This window comes from Micrasema longulum, unplaced genomic scaffold (genome assembly GCF_059751315.1).
Source record: "Micrasema longulum isolate JH-2025_06_02 unplaced genomic scaffold, ASM5975131v1 h1tg000418l, whole genome shotgun sequence".
Classification (NCBI taxonomy): domain Eukaryota; kingdom Metazoa; phylum Arthropoda; class Insecta; order Trichoptera; family Brachycentridae; genus Micrasema; species Micrasema longulum.
In genome coordinates this window covers 152,946-170,947 of record NW_028277618.1, presented here as the reverse complement: position 1 = coordinate 170,947, position 18,002 = coordinate 152,946, and the positions used below count along the sequence as shown (strand labels likewise).

Here is an 18,002-nt window from a genome sequence, read left to right as displayed (position 1 = left end):
AATGCTTTTTTTCATCTATTGATATATTTTACATACCCCTTCATTTATTTAAAAATAAATTAAGACTCATTATTTCTGGCTGCGATACGATCCCACTTACTATTTAATGATGCTCCCACTTACACACACCTGAACACTTACTCCTACACTGATACACATAAATACCCATCTACACTTACTCCTATACAAATACACATAAACACACCCTTTTGTTGTAACACAATTTAATAATATGTATGATTCTTATTTAGAGACTTTGCTGGTCTGTCTTTAAACTGTATTTATTTAATTTTACTAAATCATTGTCAACTGTTTGTTTCTTTAAAATAAATAAATAATTATATGAAATAATTATTGACAAACGCTGCTTTCATTTCATAAGACTTCGTTCATCTCCAACCAGTTTAACATGTCGGTAACTGGTAAAAAATATAAATAAAAGTGAAATTAAATTAAATACAGTATTTTTATTATTATAATAAACATATGTTTTATAATGACATTGAAACGTCTTTACTACTGCGCAGAAAATGACAATTAAACTTTATTTCAAGTTAACTGGCAGTAATTAGGGGAATATAGGAAAGATGGGGGTAATATTGACAGGGGTGTAAGGTTGGTATGACCCATTGACGTCTGAATGACGTCACTCGTCAGTTGGTGTGTCGCACGATAGTTAAATACAGTAGGAAAGTGGGTACAGTCGAAATAGAGACGCTGCTTTGAAACAGATTAACGATGAATTCATATAAAGAAGCGACGCGACGCATAAGCGATAAATTATTTGAAATTTATAACAGGAAAACATTTACAAGAAGGAAATATGGAAATTTAAGTATTTACAGGGCTTATTATCTATCGTTGGCTGGTTGAAGTGGGTACTTTACACACTGTATAACATTTATAATTCTGCCTATGTTTAAACATTATCATTTTTCTAATCTGTTATCGTGTGTAAAGTGACCACTTAAACCGACCAATGAGGTCATAAGCCTTGAAGATACCTAAATTTACATCCTTATAAATCCCCAGCGAGTGAAATCTAGCTTTATCTACAAACATTTGGACATACTGCAACGATTTGTTCTTGAATGATCGATAAATAAAAATTGAATTGGGATTTGGAAGAATTTACCTAAAATTGTCTTAACAAACCTGCTATCCTCCATTCACAAACTAATCGCCACCGGCTAGGCTACAACGCTAGAACATGACAGGTCCGAATGGGCTCGAAGCTTATTACATCAATCACTGAAATAAATTGGAAACAAAAAATTAATATGAAAACACCGGTCCTTAGAGCATATGAATTAAATCAAAAATACATTTATTTATGAAGTTATTTTTTTTTAATAAACTGTTTTTAGTTAAAAATATTCTAAATTACCGCTGTAACTGAAATCTTGCTGACAACGTATTAGTTAATTTTAATTCATTTTTTTTTTCAGAAAACATACAGCCTTAAACTAAAACATTACACTAAACTAAAACATACAACATTATATCATATTATATATTAAAGACAAAAATTTTACATATTGTTTAATTTATGTTCGTTTGATAAAAAAAAAGTCTAGTGTTTTTTATCAAATTCGTTCATCTGTCCTAGGGGGTTTTGTTAGCCTTCGGGTTGCTTATGGAAATGTGTCAGTACGGAGAAAGGTTAGCTATCGTGTCACCCTTGTGCTGTAATTATTATTACTGCAACCCTTGTACACTGTACACTGAACACGTACACCGCACACCACAGATCAGTAATGGCAGTACCTAACCATACCTATAGTGACATGGCGCGTTGAAGAGTGGTAAGAATATACAGGGCTACTGGAACTGAAATAAACAGCTGAAACCTTTATTTCAGCCAGATAAGTCTCCTTCGTATTGATAAAGGCTTCTGCTCCCTTTTTTTTTCGTTTTATTCAAAATAAACATAATAATAAAACAGAGTATTAAAAAAATAAAGCATAATTACTTTGCAATGAAATACATATTAATAGAAAAATAGTACACAAAAAATCCCACAAAGGCGTGGCCTGTTCGTGGGATACAAGAAAATGTTAATGAATTTTTGCTCCTATAATAAATAATGGGCAATTATAATATTTTTGTGTAACATAAGAAAGAAAAAATAAAATATTCTGTAAAAGATAATATGGTATTTTTTTATAGTAATTAAAAAAGGAAATAAAAAATATTAAAAAAAACACAAAAATATTCCTTATTATTAAAGGGCAACAAAATAAATCATAGAAAAAAAGAGTTCATATCTTTAGTTTGAATCCACGATAGTGCATGTTTTTTATAAGAAGGAAAATTTTGAAAGTTTGGAATCAATGAAATATTATCAGTAAAAAATATGCACTTTACTTCACGAAATTCAGCAGATAGATGAGTAGAGAAAATGGATGTTTACATATAGGCAGAATGATGTGTTATAACAGTGTTATGAGCTTGTCTATATATTTACAGACAGGCTAGAGTTCCTCCCTTGGGAGTTATTTAGATCCATTTTTTTTTCAGCTCTTTTACTTCACAAAAGTCAAAGGATGGAAGAGTTAGGAAATGTGGATGTTTGAACGTAGGCAGAGTGGCGAATGTTACACAATGTGTAAAATGCCTTTTTTTAACTAGCCAATGCCTTGTAAATACTTAGACTTTCATTTTCCTTTCTTAAAAATGTTTTCCCTACCTGTTTAAATAAATTTATAGCTTTTTACTATTTCCATTTTTTTTTTTTAATGTTTTGTATCGCAAATACTATTTCGGCACTTAAACTTAATGAATTTAAGTAAGTATCAACATGTTGAAGTGTAAAAGCATATTTCCTAGAAAAAAGTTGACCTTTATAATATATGTTTCAGATTATCTGGAAATTGTGGGTGGTTCGACATAACGCATACCTTTTATGCATATACTTATGTACGTTTACGAGCATGTAGTATGTAAATACCGTTTCTGACATGTTACCGCTTTTGCGTTAATTACCGATTTTTCTTTTAACAATGTAGCTAAGTACGATGGATTATATTATTTATTAATTTTTATTTATAAATTTATTGCTAAAAAAATATACATACTTCATAACAGGGAATCTATATAAAACCAATTAATATAAAATGAAAACGGAGTGTTCTCTGTTTATAATAGTCTCCATCTAACATGGCACAGCCTGTTCTAAGATGGAGATTTTCTATCTTTAGATCACAAGTAGTCCTATACTAATAAAACAATAACATAAAAAAGAAAAACTAAAACTACTTAATTATAAATGCAAGAAATGTACGAAATTAAAAATCATTATTGTACAAATATAAAGTATATATATATATGTGCCAAGAATACATGTTACTTAAACATAAATAATATGGTATAATATATAATAAAACAAATATAAAGCAATGAAATACATAAAAATATAAATAATATGTGTACCAATTATATAAAATACCACGTTTTTGATTTACATATATTTTTCAAAAAAATCTCTCGCTACACTTTTTATATGTGCAGTTATTTTTACTTTAAAATTTGTTTTACATTTTGAGTCTTTTATATTTGGCAATAAATCATTAAATATTTTTGGAGCAATTACATTGTATTGGTTTTTACCAAAGGCGGTTGATACAAATGGGACAATACAGTTAATTTGTGTTGCTGAACGAGTGTTTATATTTTTTTGGGTTCTTTTGACCTCACTTAATTTACATGCTGATAAATATTTTAACAGAAAATAAAAACTTTTTGAGAAGTTATATTATGGATGTCCAGACTTATTGTTGGTGGTTAACTGAGGATTGTTTTTTCAAACACGATACTCGTCCCACATAGCGTTTTTTTATTTAAAAAAAAATTAAAGCTAGTATTGAGACGAACCAATTACCTGAAAAACTTACCAAAACACTCCCAAAACCGGCTTTAAAAAATTTCAGTCTTACACGATAAAATATCGTGTTTTGAACATTTCAATAATTTATATTGAGGCGTTAATGAAACGCAAAAAAAAAAATTAAACTCGCAATTAGGTTACCCTTAAGCTTAGTTTTACTACGCCTTTATTTTATTTTTTATTTTCATATCATCTACATAAAATTAGGTGTTTATACAAAGTTGCTTTAACTATCAAACTCGTCAGAAAAAAGTTCTTAGACAGAAAAAAAAAGAAATAGTAATCGATACATAGAAAAAATAAATAAAGGTAAAAGACATAGTAAAAAACAAAGTTTAAACCATACTAAAAAAACGTAGGCATGGAAAAACATACCTAAAAACCCAGTAAAATACGTAGTAAAAACAAAATGTACAGTAAGAAACGCAGTAAAAAATATATATGTCAAGAGCAAAAACATTTAACCTGGGTGTGCGCATATTTTGTTAATTAAAAAAAAAAAAATTTTTTTGAACTAGTTCAGTTTGTATATATACATACATGTAATTTTCAAACTTTTTATATTTTTTAAATTTTCTTTCCTAGATTGCATAATGTATACATCATTTTGAATTTATTTCCATGCCTAGTATTATGTTTATTTTGTTATTTTTAAGTATTTTTCATACACTTTTTATTTTGTAGTATATCATAATTTTAATTTTTCTGCTTTTGTAAATAATATTATAGTTTAAAATATAAAAACGTCTATAAATTATATAATAATAAATTTTTCATCTGTATGTCCCTAAATAGGTTTTTTAAAAAACTCCTTGGGAATATTGTATATATTTATGTAAAATATGTTTTCAATTTAATAAAAAAAAATAAAAAAAACATAGTAAGAAAAAAAAATATGTATATGAATTAAAAAACACATGTTAAAAAAACATGGTAAAAACAGAATAAAAAGTATTAAGGATCTCCAAAAATTCAATCAACAAAAAAGTAAAAATATAAATAAAAACAATTCCAATATACGTTAACCATCAAACAGCCACCATCAGCCCCTCAGACTCTCTGCGACCAATTTCACCGAAGAAAGTTGTAAGGCGTATTTTTTTCAAACAAAGATTGTGCACGCGATTTGACGCGATCACAAAAAATCCTCTCCTGAGCAATTACGTTTCGAGTGAATGTCGTGTTTTGAAAAAACGCTCTTCAATTGGTGAAATTACATTTTTATTATAATAATTACAATATTAATTTTAAAAATATGTAATTATTTATAAATCACCGGATATGAATCCTACTTTTTATTTATTAGAAATATAATTTCCTTTGCGTTTCGTCTTTTTATGCAGCATGCACAAAACTTACATTAATATACACGCGTTTTAGGGGCAGACCGCGAAAGTTCAAAGGAACGTTCTTGATGGTATTTTTTTTAGAAAACCAAATTTGAAAATTCAATTATTTATTTAATGGAAATTTTTGTTCTTCATAATTTTAAAAATGGAGTTAATCTTTGATGTCTCGAACTGGCATCCCCTCCACTAACACCTGCCGCCAACCAAGCATATCGCTTCGTTAGTCAAATACGTTTTTAATCTCATTTGAAACATTATAAGAAAAGCAGTTTTCCAAAAAACTCATAAGTGTGTTTTTTTAAAGTACAACATGAAAAATGGCGCAGAAAAATCATCTTTAACCTCTCATCATTTAATTAACATAATCAAGTCACACACTTTGTTAAACTGTTATTTTTATTTCCACGTGTGTTAGTATTTATTTTCTTTATTTGGGATTGTTACAGCTATTAAATAAAAAAATAAGTATAAATACATTTACAATAGTAGAGCCAATTAAAAAAAATCCACGGTTAATCTAATAATACATAATATAAGAAAAGAGTTTTCAAAATTGTATGTGTCCGATGTTTGCATTCATGTTTGTGTAAATTAACGTGTGTGAATGAAATGATGAGGAAGCGTGTGTGTGAGTGCGCAAGTAAAAAAAAAAAATAACTTAAAGCGTGCATTTATATTGAAAAGGTATAGGAAAGAACTTGGTAAGAAGTTTGACTATAAAGAAAATGTTGGATGCTCGATACCTTCGACCTCGGGACTGTAAACAAGGTCTGCCCTCTCGCGGTACGCGTGTTCGAAGAAAACAGGGAACGTTTGATTTGGGTAAACTAATTGACGTTATGGTTTTGAGTGTCAATCCTGGAATGAATGAAAGGCGTAAGGACTTACGGTTTCCTCCCTTTGGCACTGGTCCAGAAAAACATCGTTATCGTATGCACTGGTCACTTTGAACGTTTCCTTGTATGTTGGTGATTCGAAATCACTGTCACGCTCGCGGTACGGTTTTCGTTGTTGTGTTTTATTGTTATGTTGTATTGTTGTGTTTTATTGTTGTGTTGTCACGCGTTGCTTTCTTGACTCGCCGTCAGGGAGGAGTAGGTACATTGGGATTCAAAACAAGGACCACCGGAATCAAAGGAAGGAATGGCTTGGCACTTGAATAAAAGATAATAAATCCGAAACTGAAAATATTAAAAAAAGATTATACCTACATTTGAAACCTTTTTCATAATATTTTTCGTAAGTACTGTTATGATGTTTTGATTGTATTAAAAAAAAAGTTTTAAAGGCTTGTTCCGAATAAAGCGTTTTAATTAAAAAAAAATATTTGTACATATTGAATGAATAATGTGCATGCAACGACTCCCATATAATACGGTAGGTAACCACAAAATGCAGTGTATATGATGTATCGTCAACAATAAACAAGGTGGGTATGACAATACGCGTAGGTTGATTCAAATGAACGTACATATCGTGAGTATACAAGGATAACCGGTTATCTAAGTTTTTGGCATATTTGAGTTATAAATACACATTTATTCAATTCGTCCATCCTTTGATTTTTGTGAAGTTACTGAAACCTTTATTAATGCGGGTGAGAATCATCCGACTGAATTATTTCAATTTATAAAATTTTATACTTCTTTGACCAGGATTTAATCAACAATATTTTGGGTTTGTCCAAATATTTGTAGACAAAGACTGGATTTAATTTCCTAGGGAGTTATTAAAATAAGCTTATTATTAGAGAAGGAAATGTAGAGAAATTATTCTGCAATAATTTCTTTCGTTTTAATATTTAAAAAAAAAAAAATAGTCTGATATATAATATCCGCATTTACCATATTATATTAAAAAACAAAACAAATAAGGCGATTTCAGGTTTTTACAAGGAGCACCACAGTAAGTTAAAATATATTCTCAAACGAAACAAAAATGAATTGAAAAAATTTCATCTCCGCTGTAATATGTCAATCTTAATAACTCCCTGGGGTTAAAACCCAGTCTTTGTCTTCAAACAATTAGATAAAGTCAAAATATTGTTAATTCACCATTCTGCCTACAGGTAGTCAACTTCCATATTCACGTATGGATTTTTTTTATTCGCTTGCATTGAGTTTTATTATATTCGCATACGTGTTGGCTCGCTATAGAGAATTGGATGAAGAAAACTAGCGACATCTATTTGATATATTATTTATCATTAAAATAATAAAGTGCTCTTGTATTTCAATATGAAAATGTAATTTAATAATATAAAAGGAATGACGTGTATATTTTCTCCACAGTTTTAAAATGAAACATAATGGGCTCAATTTGCTGACACATGTTTCAATCTATTACATCGATAAATTATACACTCAACCCCCTGCTACGAAACGTGGGAATTATAAACTTTTACATAGTTGTCGTTGAAATTTATGAAAACTTTAACAGTTAATTAGTCGATACGATGACGCTCAAATCACTAATATGTTTTTCCTAACGCTGGCTGATGCAGCAAACTTCCGTCGTCATCACCAAAGTACTTTCGAAACGACCCAAATTTTTGCCGGACCCGAAGCTATGAGAAGTTACCTACATAGTTTTAAATTAAGGAATGATGACTATTGTCCATGCGATGATATTTCTTCACAGGGTTTTGAACGTCTGTTATTTCCCATTTTTCAGTTTACAACGCCATAATCTTGCAGCAGAATGCAGGAAAGATGGGATATCCTTAACAGATATTCACACTATCGTTAAAAGTAGTTATCAAGCGCCATTGTTCTTAGACTTTGCAACAATGGTGATGGACTCATAAAGGTAATAAACCAAAATCAGTGATCAAACATCCCACTTACAAGCCTTGTACATGACACGTCAGGCTATTAAATACAGGGATCTAAATATATTATTTTTTTCACATAAAAAATACGATTACGCGATGAATGTGTAGTAAATGCATCTATGTACGATATGTGCACAAATGGTGATACTATTATAAAAGTCCGCCTCGTAGTGTAGTGATTGACGCGTTTGCTTACCATGCTCGACGTAACGGGTTTGATTTCTGGGATGGTTGACATGTTTTATGTTTTCAGAGGTGGTATGGTCACTTGCAACACCAGGTGCCAGGCCAATCAACGCAGCAACGCAACACGTCACCGGCAACTGCGAAACTAAATTCAAACTCTTTTCGTCCAGCGCTGGTTTCGGTTGTCTCAACACGACATACATATACAGATACAGCCAATATTTCAGATTTCATTTTACTGTATTTTTCCTTTGTCATACTCAATTAAGTTTATAATAAATATGCTAGTTAAATATTTTATTTTTACACGCTTATCCCGTAGAACGAAACTATTGGGTAAGTTATAAATCCCATATAATCATTATTTACAAGAAACAGTTCTGATTGTAATATTTTAAAGCGTCATTTGTTTATCACCAAACAATATTGCTTTTTAGTGTGAGTCTTTAAAGCGGTTTTTAGGTATGTGGAGGGAGTGCTTCCACGGAAATATTAAATTAATCAATTCGTTGATCGTGTAATTGCAATTTGGTCATTCTGAAGAATGACAATATCTTGCATAACTTTTTTAAATACTTTCCCAAATTCACAGTGAAAGACGCAGTGAGTTAAATTAAATCAAAATCACGGTTAATGAAAGTGAAATAAAAAAAAAGGTGCTTAATTTTTAACAATTTATGAATGAACCCGATAAGAAGATTCTCGATCTTTTGAGTGCTTTCACTGAAGTATTTCATTATACCTGGACGGATGCCCAAAGCGTAATACTAATCACCTTACATTCCTGTAACAGATGTTCGAGATATGATGTATTTGATTCAACAATGCAGTTCCCTGTGCAACACCAGATGCACAAAGGGTTTAACCTCTTGAGGTCCGAGACAAACCTGGCAATCTCCTTATAAACCAGGATCGATGACCAAAACGATCGTAAATTTTTTTATTTTTATATATACAAAATCTTTCATAATCATTCCCTTTCTGCGCCGTATTATGTACTTCTGGATTACTTTCTTTCAGCACAAAGATGCTAAGGCTACCAGATTTCAGAGAGCTCTTTCGGGCAGCTTTTCTCGTTTGACAACGAGCAAATTTTCCGTGTATGTGGGCACCGCCAAGGAGACTTATGCCCTCAGATGCGGTGTGCGGTATGTGGTGGGTAAGCACAATATGTAAACTTTAGGTTTTTTTTCATCACCTCAAATATATTTTTTACATTGGAAATACCTTCAATCGACTCTCTAGTATATTCTGTGACTGCAAAAACAGCATACAACATTTTTCTAGAGATTTTAATGGTTATTTTTTCCATCAAAAATACTCCAGTGTAAATTAATCAAAATGGCGTCCAGTTATTGAACTTTTTTGTGTTAAAAAAAAAGTTTTTTAAGCAAATATTGAAGTGAGAAAGATTATTCGTTATTAAATTGTCTTTCAGAATATATCTTATGAATCTTTGCGAAATTATTTATTAATGAAATAACTACAATAATATATAAAATTTAGTCGACCTCGTGGTGTAATGGTCAGCGCGTTTGCTTTTTTATAAATATGTTATAAATTACTAATATTGCTAAATTTAAATTATAACTAATTATAATTAGTCCTAGCTTCCAGAAACAATTTATTAAAAAGGAAAAACAGTAGAGACCCGCCAATGGTAACACTGTGTAAAAAAAATCAATGCTTTAGTGCTATAATATAATAATAATATATATCATGTCAGTTTTGTGGTGTAATGGTCAGGGCATTTGCCTACGATGCAAGAGGTCTTGGGTTTGATTCCCGACATGGTTTATATGAAATATTTATTTTAAACGGTGTTTTCAAACTAGAATATCTGAATCTTGTGTATACATGACATTAATGACAATTTTTTTTATATTAAGATAACAATACAATACTCTCAATGATAAGTGTTTATAGGATCTGTTTGTTCAGATCCACCTATGTAGCCGGTTTAATGTCCTTTTATATCGCCACATGGCCTTCCCCTGGAGAGACATTAGAGCTTTATGTAGCGATATATTAATGGTATTGCAACTAAATCACACGGTCTGGCTAGTGTCATATTAAATTCAACTTTCCTTCCGAAAGAGAGCTTTTACTACGCCCCGATGAGAAATGTAAGATAAAATATTTTTCTAAAGTAAATCAAGCGTAATTTCTGTGCCCAGGCAGATAAAGAATACAGTTTGGTGAGTGAAATCGAACCAGACCCTGGACCGGTGTTTTCAACTCGATGGTGGCTTTAAGGTTAAAATCCTGAATAAAAAAATCGAGTGGAGAAAAGTCAGCCTCTTTGTGTTTGATTCCTTTGAGGGTGGATGTAAAATATAAATTTAGAAGATTTTTTTGACATTTTACCTGAGGGCAGCAAACACTTTTATTCTTATATAAAGTTTATATTTGAAGCACTTACTTTGTGGTTATTCATTATAATAAAATAAAAAAAACAGCTTTGTTTTTAACTACAAATTTTAGTGGTTAAAAACAAAGTTGTTTTATTTATTTTATTTTATTTCACTCTTATTCTTATTTTTAGTGGTGGGGTCAGTGCCATGCAAGCTCTTGGCGTCACTGCGACCTGTGAAGATCTTTTGTGACGGGTCCCCGTGAATAAATGTCACCCTCAAAGCCCAGGTCTATAAAGAGCCTGGCTACTGTGTGGAAGGGGAGCGCTTACATTTTGCTAAATCTCCCGCTCCAAGCCCAGATCCGTAAAGTATCGGGCTATCAGGTAGGGGACGAGCTCTTTAACATCCTCAGGATTAACCAGTGGTCCCCCAAGGATGAGGCTCATTTTATAATTTAAAACATCACATTCACATATAATGTGCAAAGGTGTTTCCTCATCTGTACTGCAAAACCTACATCTAAAAGTTAAGGAAAGGTTCGTTCTAGCAAGGTGTTTGTATCTGCAGTGCCCTGTGAAGGCTCTTGTGATAACCCGCACTTGATTTTGGCTGAGCTTCATTAGGTCGAAGGTAAACCTTTGCGAGTACCCTTTTATCAGTTTCTTCGCATGGTGCTGACCAGATGCATTACGCCCTGCTTTCTGGCCCAAGACTTCCTGGATTTAAATACAAACATATTTAACCTTGCTATGCGAAGGATGAATGTGACGCCAAAACAGCGATACACCTGTATAAGAGAGAGCGCGAAGATAGAACTCATAACAAGGAAGACAGAAACAATAATGGAGGACGCACGCATGTAAGAACACGGCGTATTTATGTTTTTTTGTTGATATAACAGAGCTAAATCATATGTTTATTTTTATAAATTATAGAACTACTTAGTTTAATAACAATACAAGTGCCAGCCAAGATTTGTAGACGGTACCACCTGTTTCATGTACCAATAAGTAAAACATCATATATTAAAAATGCTTTTTTTCGTAGGACTTTTTCAGTGTACAATAAAAAATTTAAATATATAGATTACACAAACATCACTCTGTCAGATTTAAAATTTACACTAAAAATGCATTATGTACTCGTAACTTAGTAGACATTATAATAATAAATATGTACATCTCCCTTCCCCTCCTTATCCTCTCTTCAAGCATTTTTGTCCTAATCCCGCCCAATTTACAAAAACTAACTGTTCTTAAAAAAAATATTAAAAAGTTCTTTGATTATTGAAAAATATTTACGAGTTCATGAAAATAACATTTTTATATGTATAAACTTAAATGTATTTATTTGATATGTAATATATTTTCTTTGCTAACTTTGTATACTCTGTGGAAATCTATTATTAGTTCTGAGTTTATACACTATATACGTTTGTTTACTATAAATATGTATGTCGAACTGTTTATTTACCAAATAAAATAAAATAGAAAAATAATTATTAAACAGTATGTCTCCATGTTTTTTAAAATATTGGAACTTTAGAATAGTGTTTTGCTTGTGGTAACACGATGTTACATCACCGAGCACAAATGAATTATATTTACCACAGTTTTTAAGAGTTAATTTTACGTATTTAAAGTTTTTTTCTAAGATTGCACCATAAATAGGATGTTTAAGAATTCAATAAAAATCTTTTCGGTTCCCTCGCACAATAAAATAATAGTGAATTATTCCTTGTTACCTAAATGCCACCATCGTGTTAATTAGTGAAGTTAGTTAGTTAGTTAGTAATTATCCTTTCTCTATGGAAAACAACCAAAGAATATTCATTGAATGGTACTCGAAACGAAAAGAAGTAGAGAATGCCGTCTTTGTTTTGACACGCCTCATTTAGTATATATTTTTTCAAATATTTTTATCATTGCATTTTACAATAGGTATACATAAGCTCCAAATACTAATTACACTATTACATTAACAAACAAAAAAAACCCACAAAGGCACGGTTTACATTTTATTTTAAATTTCAATAAAGGCTACTGGAAGAATATGATAGATATCAAAAAATAAGAGATAATATTAGAATATTATGTTAATAAAATTTGTATAAAACCACTCACCGACTTATCTGTCTACCGGTTTCGAGACGTAACCCGTCTCTTCGTCAGGACAACAACACTACACCAACATGCAAATACCACTACACACCTTCACCATAGTAGATTTGCAAAAATATAAAATCGACATGCAGGTTAGACACATGCTTCACTACGCCACCACCGAGGGTTAGTGACTTATGAAGCTAATATTTCAAAAATAAAGTTAGTGACTTATGAAGCTAATATTTCAAAAAGAAAGTAAATAATATGGAGATTTTTTACATAAAGAAGGCTTTGAAAAATAATGTCCCATTATTTAATAATCAAGTAACTTTCCAATATAGTCCATTATTCGATATTTCATTGTAATGGTCACTCTACCCTCCCCCTCCCTTTTTCCTCCTTTTCCGATTGTTAATCCTTTTGAAATATTAGCTTCATAAGTCATTAACCCTCGGTGGTGGCGTAGTGAAGCATGTGTCTAACCTGCATGTCGATTTTATATTTTTGCAAATCTACTATGGTGAAGGTGTGTAGTGGTATTTGCATGTTGGTGTAGTGTTGTTGTCCTGACGAAGAGACGGGTTGCGTCTCGAAACCGGTAGACAGATAAGTCGGTGAGTGGTTTTATACAAATTTTATTAACATAATATTAAAATGTTGGACCACAAAGTTAATGCTTTGAATATTAATGATAATATTAGAATTTTTTTGTCAATAAATATAAGAAAACTATAGTAAAAGTACATGCTACTGTATATTATTCATTAAAAAAGCTTTGGATAGCTTCTTTTTTAATAAATAATTTAAACAAAAAATTTTATCGAAACTAATTCAAATAATTAATCTCCATAATATTGTCCCTATGAAATAATGCATTGAACAGTTTTGGAGCTTTGAAAAATGAGTGACTTTGCCCGAGACACACATAAATAATTTAGTTATTTACAAAGTTATATATTAGGAATAACATAATTTACACCGGTTTGTGAAACGAAATTGCCCACATTACTCCAATAAACATTTCATGGTAATTTAAGTTTGATATTAATCTCATTAAGTAACAAAATTGTGACGTAATTATCCGCCTAATATCAGAACAAATACCCGTTAAAAATAAAACAAAACGTAGATTGGATTTACAAATGTCACGCAAGCGAAAAACACATAAAATTACGATTAATTTATTACAACAGAGACGAAGAGCATTTTAGATAAAGTAATATAGAAGTCTAGGCAATTACAGGGCTTATTACCTGTCGTAGGCAGCTTTAAGTAGCCACTTTACACACCATTCTGCCTTTGTAAAACATCTTTATTCAACGATGTTTGAGTATGTCCAAATGCTAGCAGACTGGCTGGATTTTCTCCCTAGGGAGTTATTCATATTTAAATTTATTTCAACAGAGAGGGAAAACATTTTTGAGAAGGGAATTCAGGCGTTGCCTAGTGGGTGATTTGGTTCAGCCGGATGAATCTCACCAACGTGATAAAGGTTTCAGCTCTTTTACTTCACAAAAGTCAACAGATGGAAGAGTTGAGGAAATGTGGATATTCACACATGGGTAGAATGGTGAATGTTACACAGTGCGTAAAGTGGCCACTTAAACCAGCCAATGACAGGTCATAAGCCCTGTAAATGTCTAGACTTCCATATTACCATTAAAAAAATTATTCCTAACATTCTTCCATATGTTTATCTTTGTGAATAAGAATTACCTAAAACTTTTATTGATGTGGGTGAAATAATCCTGGCTGAATTAATTCACCTACTAGGCAACAAAAATGATTTTCCTCTCTGTTGGAACAAATCTAAATATTAAATAACTCCCAAGGGAGTGAATTTAACCCTTGTCTACAAATATTTTGATGTGCTCGAAATATTATAAATGAATATTAATTCGTTTAAACTAATAACTCTAAGTATGCATGTGTATGCGCATGGGTATATGTATTTGTGTAAGTGTATGTATTTTTGTATGTTACTTTATATATATATGTGTACGTATACAAACAAACAAACAAACAAACCATCACGCCGTTTCCCCGTAAGGGTAGGCAGAGAGGATAGAACGCCACAACATTCTATCTTTGCATACAGATCGCGCTTCCTCTACATTCATACATCTTCTCATGCACGCGCGCCGATTATTCCGACTATTGACATGTCCATCTTCAAGTATTTGTTGGATTTGGTCATGCCATGTCTTTCTCGGTCTTCCTCTATTTCTGCACCCATCAACATTCGCATTGTAAATATTCTTAGCCGTTCTCTCGCCGTCTATTCGTTCTACATGTCCAAACCAGCGCAAAGCTCCTTTCTTGATTTTGTCGATAATGCTTGTCTCAGCCTTACATAATGTACGGATCTCAACATTTGTGCATCTATCGTACATAGTTTTACCACACATTCGCCTGAGAGATCGCATTTCGACAGCATTCAGCCTACTTTCATCCCTGTTTTTCCAAGTTCATACTTCGCTCCCATACATCAGGGACGGGACCAGGACTCCGTTATATATATGTATGTATGTATTTGTGCATGTATATGTATCTCCGGATATATATATATATATATATATGTGTATGTATGTATGTATTTGTGCATGTATATGTATATATATATATGTGTGTATATGTATCAATATGCGTAAACTAGTAAGTTTATATTTTATGTGTCTGTTCTTTCTTTTAACTTTTTAATTCATATTATATATTGAAATGTAATTGCCTAGCTTGGGAACGGGGTGTGTACCGTTGTTAGTTGGGCGAAGTGTACAAAAAAATGTATGTAATACGATAAAATATAAAATCCTATAATAATTATTCCTTTCTAAAAAATAGCCGTATCTTTTTTTTCTATAAAAAACTAGTGTACTTATAATTTACCCAAATATTTCAATATTGCTTATCATTTTCAACGAGTTGTAAATAACTCAGAATTAGAAAATGGAAAAATAATCAAGTTGGGGTTCGAACCTCGACCTCTGATCTGAAAGTTAGCAACAGTAGCCACGGGACCTCAACTCGATTCAATTTCTATTGAGGTTTCTATGGCTCAATTGAGATATCATATATTAATTTATTCAGCAATTAATTGTTATTTTTATTAGCTTTTATGACTAATCAAGCCTAGTTAACTTTGAACCGGGTTGTGGTCCCGTGGCTAGTGTAGCGGACTTACGAATCAAAGGTCCAAGGTTTGAACACCACTCTACCACAACTTGATTACCATTTTCTTATAGTGAGTTATTTACAACTCGTTGAAAATATTTGGGTAAATCATAAAAACGTAAATATTTTTTTTTACTATACATTTTTTTTATTGTCGGTCTCGTGGTGTAATGGTCAGCGTGATTGCCTACCATGCAAGAGGTCTCGGGTTCGATTCCCGACATGGTTGATATGAAATATTGATTTAAAATCGAATCGGGTTGTGGTTCCGTGGCTAGTGTTGTGGACTCACGGGCCAGAGGCCCGAGGTTCAAACCCCACCCTACCCCAACTTGATTTCCATTTTCTAATAGTGAGTTAATTACAACTCGTTGAAAATGGCCACCGAAAATGGAAATATTTGTGTAAATTGTAAGAACGCTAATATTTCTTTTTGTAAAAAAAAAGGGGTGTTTTTACACTAAAAATATTTCATAGTCCCTGGACTGGTACCTGAAGCGTCAGAGTGATTATCTTACCTTCATGTAACAAAAATGATTAAGATACGCTGCGATTGGTGTGCCAATTCAGTGCCCTATGGAATGATGATGATGATGATGAAAAAAAGGAATTATTTCATTTACTTTGGCTGTCAACAATATGTCAAAATGTTTGTAGATAAATACCGGATTTCATCCCCTGGACGCCTAGGGAGTTTTTCGGATAAGCATATTTATTATCACAGATATGAAGAACACTTCAGAGAAGAAAATAAAGATTTCTAGGCATTTACAAACTGTGTAACATTCACAATTTAGCCTATGTTTAAACATCCATATTTCTTCAATTCTTTCATCTGTTGATTTTTGTGAAGTTAAAGAGCTGAAGTCTTTATTGGCGTGGGTGAGATTTATCTCACTGAATGCCTTGACTTCGATATTTCCTTCTCCAAAATGTTCTCCGTCGCTGTTGTAATATGCTTATCGTAGTACATGTATTTAAAAAAAGATTTAAACACCATTTTTTTTATTTTCACATCAATCTAAATATGTTCAGAATATATAAGTATATTTCTAAAAGCTATTAAAATAACATAACTATGAAAACAATTGAATGATCATTGATATTTTTCTAAAGGTTTATATTGTAGCGTGAGAAATGCGACGTAAAAGAAAATTGTTATAAATACTTTAGTATAAATAAACTTAAAAACATCTGTACAAGAAGTACGCCATGTTACAATCTATTTTTAGATTTGCCACTACCCAATTTGGTTTTCGTTTTTTTATTCAAAAGTCTTTACCAATAACAAACAATTAAATAATTTAATATTATAATTGTACAAGAAATGCAGTTTAGGTTGCTGTAGTCAAATAATGAATAATATTAGTTAAAAGACTTACATCAATGTTTCGTACGAGAATCGATGATCCTTGTAGATTCTTGTCGCGTATAATAAAAGTTATCCAAAGAATTTAATTGGCGTTGATGCGCCTCTTATATCCCCTTCCTTCGTTCCGAACCGCACTTCGAACGTATCCATGGTCCGTCAATCACTAGTTTCACTTTTTTAGATAGTTACTACATCAACAATGTCCACCATCTTTGTCAAATGTTCATTCACAAAATTATATGATGTCATTTGGTGTTTACGCGCTGATATATTCACAATCCCGACGAGAACTTAGCGAGAATATATATATTATGTGGTGCTTTTTATCAGTCGGTGCGTTATCGACGTGAAACCTGAATTGATAAGCGTAACTTTACGTTAAGTTGGCTATGCGCGGATGCGGAGGCGACAGCGACCACCCCCCCAGAGATAAGTTTGGCTACTGAAGCGCCTGACGTTAGCAACAATGCTAGTACTCGAGTGCGACGGTTGCGGTACATCGATTTGCGCAGGCGCCGGTTCTATGCCTTTTTCACGTCATTTTGAAAGCGTAATGGCCGAATGAACTATTAAATATAGAAAAATACTATATCCGAGGCTGTAAACGACCTACTAAAATATCAAATCAGTATTACGAGCCTGTTTATAAGTTCATTCATAAGGAATCGTGGATTAAATAAAGCTTTTCTATGCTTATTACCAGGAGTCGATTACACTGGAATCCCTGCACTTGCCTTTTTTCA

General features: G+C 31.9%; 1 protein-coding gene across 1 annotated transcript in view; it reads right to left on the bottom strand.

Annotated features, from left to right (window-relative positions):
* Window positions 1-17,703, bottom strand: part of fid (class I SAM-dependent methyltransferase fire dancer) — a 90,445-nt gene extending 72,742 nt beyond the window's left edge. The window contains exon 1 of the mRNA XM_088226280.1: window positions 17,270-17,703. The gene's annotated coding sequence lies outside the window, so the exon portion shown is untranslated. The remainder of the gene's footprint in view (window positions 1-17,269) is intronic.
* Window positions 17,704-18,002: the final 299 nt, after the last annotated feature.